This window comes from Erythrolamprus reginae, unplaced genomic scaffold (assembly GCF_031021105.1).
Source record: "Erythrolamprus reginae isolate rEryReg1 unplaced genomic scaffold, rEryReg1.hap1 H_1, whole genome shotgun sequence".
Classification (NCBI taxonomy): domain Eukaryota; kingdom Metazoa; phylum Chordata; class Lepidosauria; order Squamata; family Dipsadidae; genus Erythrolamprus; species Erythrolamprus reginae.
The window spans coordinates 1,150,861-1,162,324 of record NW_027248462.1 but is presented as its reverse complement, the minus strand read 5'-3'; positions in this window follow the sequence as shown (position 1 = coordinate 1,162,324).

Genomic DNA, 11,464 nt, shown 5'->3' with positions numbered 1-11,464 from the left:
TATTCTAAAATGTTTTTTAAAATATATTTGAATTACAACAAATGGATGGAATTTGTAGCAGATTCTCTTCTAGTTTGCATTTTGATGGAATTTTCTTCTGGGGTACATTACTTAAAACTTTAATCCTATTATTTTTAACACATTTACTCCAATATTGCAATTTAACGGTCACATATTTATTATTGAGGAAGCATTGTTGAACCACATCAAATCTGACCTCAGCAAGCAAAAAAACAGCAAAAATCTGTCTGGCATGGAACACTCTGCCGCTACAATTAGCACAGAATTTGGTTAATTGCTGGCTTATATTAGTAGTAATAATTATTTAACAATGATGTAACTTGTCACCTTCAGCTAACTTCCAGCAATTTCTTCAGGGAATATTTTTTATAACTTTCCCAGGAAACAACCAAATATAGAGGAATGTGATGCACACATATGTAGCTGAAGAGTAAAGATGTGTTTTCAGCAAGATAAATATTTTGTGCAGACATCAACTGTTAACCTGTTGTTAACAGCAAGTTTATGTAGCATGTAATTGCTTCAATTAATGCAGAATTCTAAAACCAAGTGCTTATGATGATTACTGGATTTATTGCAAAGTCAATTTGCTGGAAGTTAGCTGAAGGTGACAAGTTACATCACGCTTAGTGATTGCTTATAGACCCCTTATAGACCGCTTAGTTGTTAAATAATGATTGCTTATAGACTGATGATTGTTATAGACCGAATTCTTCTGCGATCATGTCTTACAAGTAATTTCAAGAGTTCATAAAAACTGATCATCTTAATTGGACCCTAATTTGTTCAGCCTCCACACTGAGCAGTTTTTGTTAACAGGTCAATGTACAATTTTTTTGCCTAAGCAGCCATGAAGTGTTTTCTTTACTAAAATCCTTAGAAATATGCAAAGTAAAAATAAACACTTTTGTTTAATCATAAGACATAAGACACAGAGGGGTGAAATTCAGCAGGTTCTAACAGATTTTGGAGAACTGGTAGCGGACATTTTGAGTAGTTTGGAGTAGTTGAGTAGTTCTGGCTGGCCTGAGAGTAGGGAAGGAATGGGGATTTTGCAGTATCCTTCCCCTGCCATGTCCACCAAGCCACGTCCACAGAAGTGATAGGGGGGGGGGGGAATTGAATTTCACCCCTAACACTATGCCCTCACTGCAAAATAAAATAGTCCCAAAGGTGCTTTTTCAAGAGGCAACTGAAAGATACTGTATTTCTATACTCATCAAATAAGCTTACTCAGAGCCAAAGAAACCTCTTGGATAAGAAGTGAAACGCCTTAAAACCAGAAAGTCCAGTTGCCTCTTGAAAAAGCACAGTTGGGATAACCATGACCTGGATGACTGAGAATTTCCATTGGCAAAATAAAATCCTACTAGAATCTTCAAGCTTGATTTGCCTTTTGCACATAAGACTATGTGCTGTTTGTCTGAAGAGTCCCAAATATGTTGAAACTGATCATTACTGCATCCTGATAATCAATATAATGGATTTTATCTTATTTGTCATTTTTCCTCTTCTTTTTTTCCCCTTTCCAGATGACAGCTTTTTATCACTGCATTTTAATTACTATCAAAATTAGGCAAGAAAGGCCATAAAATGGGGCAAAGCTCACTTAACAAGATACATTTTGGGCTCAATTTAGTGAAGGACTACATGTAAAAGGGTTTTATGGATCAGGGATCCTCCCAAAAATTTGTGAGTGACTCTCCTCATCTCTTATACTTGGCTGTTAGACTAAAGTTTAAACATACCTATCTTTAAGACTATGGGATCCAACTCCATGTTTCTCTTTTATAGGCATACAGTATTTGTTTTATTGTGCTTTGCTTTATTGTGCTTTGCAAATACCGTATATACTCGAGTATAAGTCGAGTTTTTTAGCCCAAAAAATGGGCTGAAAAACCCGACCTCGACTTATACTCGGGTGACTCACAAGTCACCACAAGAGGGCGCAAGCGGCTTAGGGAAAGACAGCCGTCTGCCTTTGTTTCAGCTTGAAAGAAGCGGCAACTGCCCGGTTAAGAAGCAAGAATCCACCCCCTAGCCCTTTGGCTAGGGGGTGGATTCTTGCTTTTAACCGGGCAGTTGCCGCTTCTTTCAAGCTGAAGCAAAGAGAGACGGCTGTCTTTCCCTAAGCTGCTTCCTGGAGACCGCTAATGATATCGCTCTAGGAGAGGGGGCAACTGCCCGGTTAAAGCAAGAATCCACCCCCTAGCCAAACGGCTTTTTTCCTGTTTAGCGAGGTGTTCGAGCGCTAAACAGGAAAAAAGGCTAGGGAGTGGATTCTTGCTTCTTAACCGGGAGCAGTTGCCCCTTCTCCCAAAGCGATGTTCCAAAGCGGTCTCCGGGAAGCGACCGAGGGAAAGGCAGTCGTCTGCCTTTCCTTCAGCTCTAAAGAAGTGGAAACTGCCCTGCCTTCCCCCAGCCGGTTATTTTTTTTCCTTGCGAAGGAGAGGCGGCGGCCGTGGCGGCGGCAGGGACTCGAGAAAACTTCCTGTCGCTGGGGAGGGCGGCGAAGTTGCCTCGGGCAACGGCGGCCCGAAACGACGGGCGCGGGCTAGTCCCGCTACTCGCCCGCTCTGAGTGGTGGGGCTGGGGAGGCGGCGGCTTCTTAACCGGGAGCAGTTGTCCCCTCTCCCAAAGCGATGTTCCAAAGCAGTCTTCAGGAAGCGACCGAGGGAAAGGCAGTCGTCTGCCTTTCCTTCAGCTCTAAAGAAGTGGAAACTGCCCTGCCTTCCCCCAGCCGGTTATTTTTTTTCCTTGCGAAGGAGAGGCGGCGGCCGTGGCGGCGGCAGGGACTCGAGAAAACTTCCTGTCGCTGGGGAGGGCAGCGAAGTTGCCTCGGGCAACGGCGGCCCGAAACGACGGGCGCGGGCTAGTCCCGCTACTCGCCCGCTCTGAGTGGTGGGGCTGGGGAGGCGGCTTCTTAACCGGGAGCAGTTGCCCCCTCTCCCAAAGCGATGTTCCAAAGCAGTCTTCAGGAAGCGACCGAGGGAAAGGCAGTCGTCTGCTTTTCCTTCAGCTCGAAAGAGGAGGCAAATGCCCTGCCTTCCCCCAGCCGGTTAATCGAGCGCTTCAAGTTAATCGGCTGGGGGAAGGCGGGGCATTTGCCTCCTCTTTCGAGCTGAAGGAAAAGCAGACGACTGCCTTTCCCTCGGTCGCTTCCCGAAGACTGCTTTGGAACATCGCTTTGGGAGAGGGGGCAACTGCTCCCGGTTAAGAAGCCGCCGCCTCCCCAGCCCCACCACTCAGAGCGGGCGAGTAGCGGGACTAGCCCGCGCCCGTCGTTTCGGGCCGCCGTTGCCCGAGGCAACTTCGCCGCCCTCCCCAGCGACAGGAAGTTTTCTCGAGTCCCTGCCGCCGCCACGGCCGCCGCCTCTCCTTTGCAAGGAAAAAAAATAAACCACCACACGACTCCCGCTCGGGAGGCGGTGAATGCAGGCAGGCGGTGGCGACCCGTGGCTTAAACAGCCGACGGCGCGTGAGGGATGGAGCGGAGACTCTTGTCAGCTCCTGAGGCGACTGCTGCCGCCGCCACCGCCGCTCTCTCTAGAACTGGCCATGCCGGCGCCTTCAAAGCTGGCTTGTCAGGTAACTGACGGGCGGAGGGGGCAGGCGGGTCCCGGAGCGCCTGCGGTCCTCTAGTCTAGAAGGCACCCCTCTCGAGCAACCGTCGCTCCCCGCCGAGGCACCGCCTGACCCCCCGCGAGGTAAAGCAGAACAATCGCTTTGTCCGGTCACGGAGTGCGGAACTGAGGAGAGAAAGGCTCGCCGAGCCAAGAGAGAGCTAAAAGAAGGGGAGGCCCCCTTTGGCGGGGAAGGAGTGAGCCGGGCCAATCACAGAGTAGGCGGAGCTGGGGGAAACGTTACGGGAGGGGAAAAAAGGGAGCAGGGTTTAGAGAGGCAAGGCGAGGCGGTTGACGTTGGGCGTGGAAGGCGTTTCAGTTAGAAGTAACGGAGGAGGCTCCGGGCCGCTTTTCCCCTCGGATCCGAACGTGCAAACTGAGCGGAGCGTTACAGGTCCTCGAGTTTCGCCGTCTATGATGGCCAGCCGTCGCACCGGACGCGGTCCCCAGTAGCCCCAGATTCGTTAGGATTCCTCCCCCCCCGCCCGCCTTTCACTCTATTTTGTTAATTCAGGCGAATTGGGTTGGTGCTCCACACAAGGACATTAAAAAAATCGCAAATGCCGTTTGTTTAACCGCGCTAAACAGGAAAAAAGCCATTTGGCTTGGGGGGTGGATTCTTGCTTCTGTCTTCTCAATACCCCCCCACCCCACCTCTCGGGAAGAGAGCGACAGGAAAGGACGCGGTTTTCTTCTGCCGGGTCAAGGACAAAGCGGGTGTTGAGGGCGGTGGGCGAACAATTTGTCAGTGGCGAGAGAAACATTTCAGCGAGGAGAAAACCCCAAGCTGAGAGTGCCTTTTAAAATCACTCTCCTCTCAGCCTCGAAGTGGGGTTTTCGGAGTGGGGAGGCAAAAACGCTCAGAATGTCACCACCGAGGCATTTCTCCAAGGGGCGGGGGTCCCTAAACTTTCCTTTAACCCCAGCGGACACAAAGATGGGAATGCGTGGTCCTCGCCAGCCACTCATCTGCGGGGGCTGCCCCGCGCCAAGGCAGAATTAAATTCAACAACCAAAATATTATATTTTTAAAAAACATACTTTTTTGACAGTTTGTTTGCCTTTTAAGACATCTGTCTGGCTGTGCCTAATGTCAACAATATAAAGTTTTGCCAGGTGAAAAATCTTTTGCCAGATTAGCTATGGATCCCACTGAAGAAATTTTAAAGAATACTCAAAATGATTCTTCATTTGCTTTGTAACCTTAAATAAAAAAACAATACAGTATTGACTCTGTAATTTACCCGGGGAGGGGAGAGGAGGGAGGCACAGACAGGAAAGGAAGACAGACAGACAGACAGAGACCTATGACCACAATTGAGCTCAAAATTTGTTGTTAAGCAAAAGCATTGTTAAGTGAGAATCACCACATTTTACTCAATCCATGACATTTCCTAGCTCTAACAGTGATGTGCAAGCTAGGGAAGTACCGGTACATCTGAAGACATGTGTAATGTTCTGGTTATGGTTAACTGTGTGGCAGAAAGTGGACTCTGGGTTTGTTTTTCCTATTACAGTAAGTGAGGTTGAATGTACCATATATAATTTTACAAGAGCTCTCTCTCTTTCTTTCTCTGTATATACACATATAGTTTATATAGAAGATAATGTACAGTATATTTTTGTGTGCCTGTGTGTAATATTTATTTACACATATGGCATATATACATAGAATTAAGTATATTTTGGATGTTCAGTAATAGTAAATATAGAGGGAAATTGTATCTCTTTGAGGCAAGGAGAGGTCAAGTATCCTAACACTAACCCAAACCAGCAGGAGCAGGGGATTGAGGTAAGTACCTAGGTACTTGCATTTTTTTTGCCTATACCTGCCTTGGGGGGATATATACCTGTTTACCCTCTTTTAAACTTACAGAGCTAGTTTACTGGCTTTCTTTGAAATAAATATTCTAAAACATTTAATCTACTGATGCCTCAATTGATGTAATTTTATTGGTTTCCATTTTTATAAGTTACCAGTAGCCGCTGCAATTTCCACCCTCGACTTATACAGGGGTTTATAAATTTTCCCAGTTTTTGTGGCAAAAATAGGCGCCTCGACTTATAGTCGGAGCGACTTATACTCGAGTATATACGGTATGTATTTTTACAAGACTTTCCATTAGCAAAAAAGCAATCACTCACTGAAGGCGCAGATAATGATTAGCATTTTTTAGCAATAAAATGCAGGTAGTCCTTGACTTACAACAGTTCAGCTAGTGACCATTCAAAGTTAAAACAGCATTGAGAAAAATGACTTATGGGGGAGAGGGGCATGGCCACATGCCACGGCGACAAGGGGTTCCCCGTGCTGCACAGGGGATCCCAATATCCACATTGCCTGGGGGATCTGGTTTAGTCAGAACCAGACCAGAACCACTCTAGAGGGGTGGTGAAGAAGTGGGATGCTGTCAGTGACCTGGGAGGGGTGGCAACACTCCCAGGAAGCTGGCCTAGAGCCTTTGATTGACGGTGCTAGAAAACAACTCGCTCAGTTGTCCAAGCTGCAGAGGCCACAAACAAACTGAGTGTTTTTTTGCAAAAGATTAGATGCCATCTGGGTAAGAGGTTATAAAATATTGTGCTGGAGAGAAGATTGAAAACTTGAACTGGTGAGTTACATTGCCAGAAAAAGCTTTTGGAAATTTTTAAAACCTTAACAGGGAACAAAAGGATTAAAAATTGATTAAGCAGCTATCTGGCACACAGAAAATTATAGATGGACTAATCTGTAAAAAGTGGTAACTAAAGCATAATCGTGAGAGTTTTAAACTTTGAATTGTAGAATAAAAGACCAAATGGACTTTTTTTAAGTGGCTGGGAGAAGAGAAAAAATATTTTGATTTATTTGAATTGATTTAAAATATATATGTTGAATAAGGAAAAGACTTGTGGAAGCAATGAAGAGTGCCACCTGCTGTTGGGAGGAATTATTTTAATAGTGAATGGATATTTTGACATCTGTTTGCCTTGAACTGAGAACCACCTTGAAAGTCTGAGAGTACAAAATATGAACAACCTGATATTTGTCTTAGAGATACTATTACCATCTGTTTGGATTGAAACATTTGAAATGAATTTTACTTAATGCATTTTAGTAGGTGGTTGGAATAGACTCAATTGACTTTATTGACAGCATAATTACTAGTGACTTGTGAACTTCACTTTGGCATTTATGGGGAAGGTTGTTCAGAAGGTGGTGGCGCTCCAACTCCAGCGGTTCTTGGAAGAAGCCGATTATCTAGGTCCTCAGTAGTCTGTATTCAGGCCCGGCTACAGCACGGAAACTGCTTTGGTCGTGTTGATGGATGATCTCTGGCGGGCCTGGGACAGGGGCTTGTCCTCTGTCCTGGTGCTTCTTGACCTCTTAGCGGCTTCCGATACCATCGACCATGGTATCCTTCTGCGCCGGCTGGAGGGGTTGGGAGTGGGAGGCACTGTTCTCCAGTGGTTCTCTTCCTACCTCTCCGGTCGGTCGCAGTCAGTGTTAGTGGGGGGTCAGAGGTCAACCTCTAGGTCTCTCCCTTGTGGGGTGCCTCATGGGTCGGTCCTCTCCCCCCTGCTATTTAATATCTACATGAAACCGCTGAGTGAGATCATCCAAGGGCATGGCGTGAGGTATCATCAATATGCCGATGATGCCCAGTTATACATCTCCACCCCATGTCCAGTCAACGAAGCAGTGGAAGTGATGTGCCGGTGCCTGGAAGCTGTTGGGGCCTGGATGGGTGTCAACAAACTCAAATTCAACCCAGACAAGACGGAGTGGCTGTGGGTCTTGCCTCCCAAGGACAATTCCATCTGTCTGTCCATTACCCTGGGGGGGGAACTATTGACCCCCTCAGAGAGGGTTCGCAACTTGGGTGTCCTCCTTGATCCACAGCTGACATTGGAACATCATCTTTTGGCTGTGGCGAGGAGGGCGTTTGCCCAGGTCCGCCTGGTGCACCAGTTGCGGCCCTATTTGGACAGGGAGTCACTGCTCACAGTCGCTCATGCCCTCATCACCTCGAGGTTCGATTACTGCAATGCTCTCTACATGGGGCTACCTCTGAAAAGTGTTCGAAAACTTCGGATTGTGCAGAATGCGGCCACGAGAGCCATCGTCGGGCTTCCTAGATTCGCCCACGTTTCTGCAACACTCCGTGGCCTGCATTGGCTGCCGATCAGTTTCTGGTCACAATTCAAAGTGTTGGTTATGACCTTTAAAGCCCTGCATGGCATTGGACCACAGTACCTCCGGAATCGCCTGCTACCGCACAAATCCCAACAACCGATAAGGTCCCACAGAGTTGGCCTTCTCCAGGTTCCATCGATCAAACAATGTCGTTTGGCGGGCCCAGGGGAAGAGCCTTCTCTGTGGCAGCCCCGGCCCTCTGGAATCAACTCCCCCCGGAGATTAGAACTGCCCCCAAACTCCTTGTCTTTTGTAAATTACTCAAGACCCATCTAAACCACCAGGCATGGGGGAGTTGAGACACCTTTCCCCCACGCTTTTTAATATTTATGTTTGGGTATGTATATGTTGTTTGCTTTTTAAAATATGATAGGGTTTTATGTGCTTTTTAATATTAGATTTGTTTTCGCTGGAATATTGTTTTTATTGTTGTTGTGAGCTGCCCCGAGTCTTCGGAGAGGGGTGGCATACAAATCTAATAAATTCAATTGAATTGAATTATGGAGGGATTTAATATGAGAAGCTTGTAGCCTTTTTAAAAAGACTATTGTAAAGACTTAAAGAGATGTTTCTTGAGCTTTGAAATTGGAATTGAGAAAAAAAATGGAGGAAATACCAGGTGACAATAAGGACTTGGAAAACAGGATGGTAAGAAATAAAAAACAAAACAGCTGAGAGGAGAAGAAATTGAAAGAACAGGTGGAAGAAGACACAGAATTACAAAGACAAAAGGAGATAAGATTTTGTAAATAAACAGACCAGTGGTCATATTGTATGTCATGATGATTACACTGAACAGTGACAAAGAAAGAATAGGGTGAAAATATAGATATTGAATATGGCAAATTAAAAAAGAAGAAAACGGGGAAGGGATTAAGAAGGATTGAGGGAGAATTTACACAATTAGTATACATAAGGAGGAAAAAAGAAGAGAAGGAAAGAAATTGGGGCTAAAAAGGGACAAGAAAGAAAAATGAGGAAGTCAAGAAAAAGAATATAAATTTAAAGAAAATGGATGATTGTTATTTGATCATTACTTAGTAGTAAAAAAGTGGATAGAGAGAAATAGAGATTTTTTAAACAATGCAGCATGTCTATGAATATATTTTATGAGGATAATTAATTTTGATAATGAAAACATGTTTAAACATTTAAACATGTATTATAACTCACACTTACTTAAATTTTTATTTCTTTATTATACATTATTTAATTTTGATAATTAATATGGGAAGAAATAGAACCTTTACTAATTTTATATGATTTTTTAATATTTCACTATGATAAATTACTATTGATAGTGAATAAGATATATTTAAACATGGCTTTTTATTTCTTTATTATACATCATTTAATTTTGATAATTAATATGGGAAGAAATAGAACCTTTACTAATTTTATATGATTTTTTAATATTTCACCATGGTAAATTACTATTGATAGTGAATAAGATATATTTAAACATTTAATTGTTTGTTATAATTAGTTAAATAAATACTTAATGTGAAATTTGAAGTCAATAGTTACTATCTTTTCTTATCAAATTATGTGACGGAATGTGGATTTTCTATGGGGCATATAGTTATGATAAAAATAGGGGGTTAAAAATGAAGGATGAGTAAGAATTCAAGGAAGAGAAGAAAGCATTATGGCTTCAACTTAAGAACCAGTTGAAACAAAAATTGGCAGAGAAGTTAAGGTACAGAGGTTGATTTGGTATAATAATTTGAAATTAATTGATGGTATTCCCAGAGAATTAACTAGATCTTTTAATTGGAGGTAGCATTAGGGAAACAATGCATATCCATAATATGTTATTAGATTGGGGTATTTAAACTACAAAATAATAAATACAGAATGATATAAAGCAACCATAATAATAATTTTAGGCGGGACCACTGTTAGATCAAAAGTGGGGAATAAAATGTCAGTCTGTCAAGTATAATATAAATAAGCAGGAGAAGCACTTGGGAGAAGGTAAAAGAGGGAAGTAGGGGAAGTAGGAAGTGAAGGGAGAGTAAAAGAGAAGAAAGAAAAGAAGTGGAAGAAAGTAGAAGAGGAAGAGAAGATGGATGGATGGGGGAAGGAAGGAAGAGGAAGAGAGAAGGAGTAAAAAAGTAGGATGAGGAGAGAAAGGTAGAGATGGGGAGTGCAAAAGGCAGACTGAAAAAAAGGGAATGGAAAAATGATGCAAAAGTACTGTAGGATATTGGTTTATGATTGATTGACTTAAAATGTATTTATGTATATCATTGATTATCTCAAGATATGCATGTATTGAGGTATTGATAGAGTTTGTGCAGAGAGAAAAACCTTCCCCAAAAAAAGAAGACAAAAGTGACTTATGACCATTAGTTACAGCTACAACTGTTACAGCGTCATCACAGTCACATGATCAAAATTCAGACCTGGTGTAAATATACCTGTTATATGTACTGGGAAACAAAATAATTCACTGGGGAAAATATATATCCTGTGTCTCACTTTATTGGAATGGTCTTGAATCAAACTCCAATATTTCTAAGGTATATCTGTAGTTAATTTATACAAATTAATCCTACTACTTTTACAATGTAAATGTTGCCAAAAAAAGTCCTCTTGCTGTGATGACATTTTCAATATTTTAAATATCAGAACATTTTTTACTAACGAGATTCATAGAGACCTGTGATGTTCTTTGAACTCCTGATTGTTTATTAATAGACAGGTTTAATAAGTCTATTCAACACATCTAACAAAGAAAGACAAAAAGTTAATATTTTTCTAAAATTGCCTTTGAGTGTGCAGCTACGCCCATTAGGAGTAAATCCAAGTACTTGCCTTCACTTCTCCAAGTCCTTTGTTTGAAATTCAGGGGGGGGGGGAATCAATGGAAGGGTACTATATACAGTAGAACCAAATCTGAAATCAGATCCAGTCAAAACTCATAAAAAAAAATCCCCTCTTTCATTTTAATGCTAGTGTTCTGCCCTTCAATATGCTAAATAAATGTCCTTCAATAAATAATAAGCAGTCTGAGCTTCTGATCATGTTATGTGCTTTTTCTGTGCAAAGTCCAAATCTATTAAGCCATAATATGGTGCAGCAGGTAGAGTGCTGTACTGCAACCATTGAAGCTGACTGTAGATCTGTAGGTCAGCGGTTCAAATCTCATCACCGGCTGAAGGTTGACTCAGCCTTCCATCCTTCCGAGGTGGGTAAAATGAGGACCCGGATTGTGGGGGCAATATGCTGGCTCTGTTAAAAAGTGCTATTGCTAACATGTTGTATGCTGCCCTGAGTCTAAGGAGAAGAGTGGCATAAAAATTAAATAAATAAATACATACATACATACATACATACATACATACATACATACATACATACCTAAATGAATGGATGAATGAATGAATGAATGAATGAATGAATGAATGAATGAATAATGACATTTGGCTTTTGTACTAAGTTACTTAAACAAATTGCTTTGTTAATAAAGGTCCAGAAAAAGTCACTTGAAAGCAGGACTCTTGAGTGACTGTTTTCTTCCTAGGTAAAAGGAAGACTGAAGACTGATCTCGTAAGAATAGCATCTACGAGGGTTATCTGAAAAGTAAGGTTATAAGGCAGTGATTGCGAACCTATGACCTGGATGCCACAGGTGGCA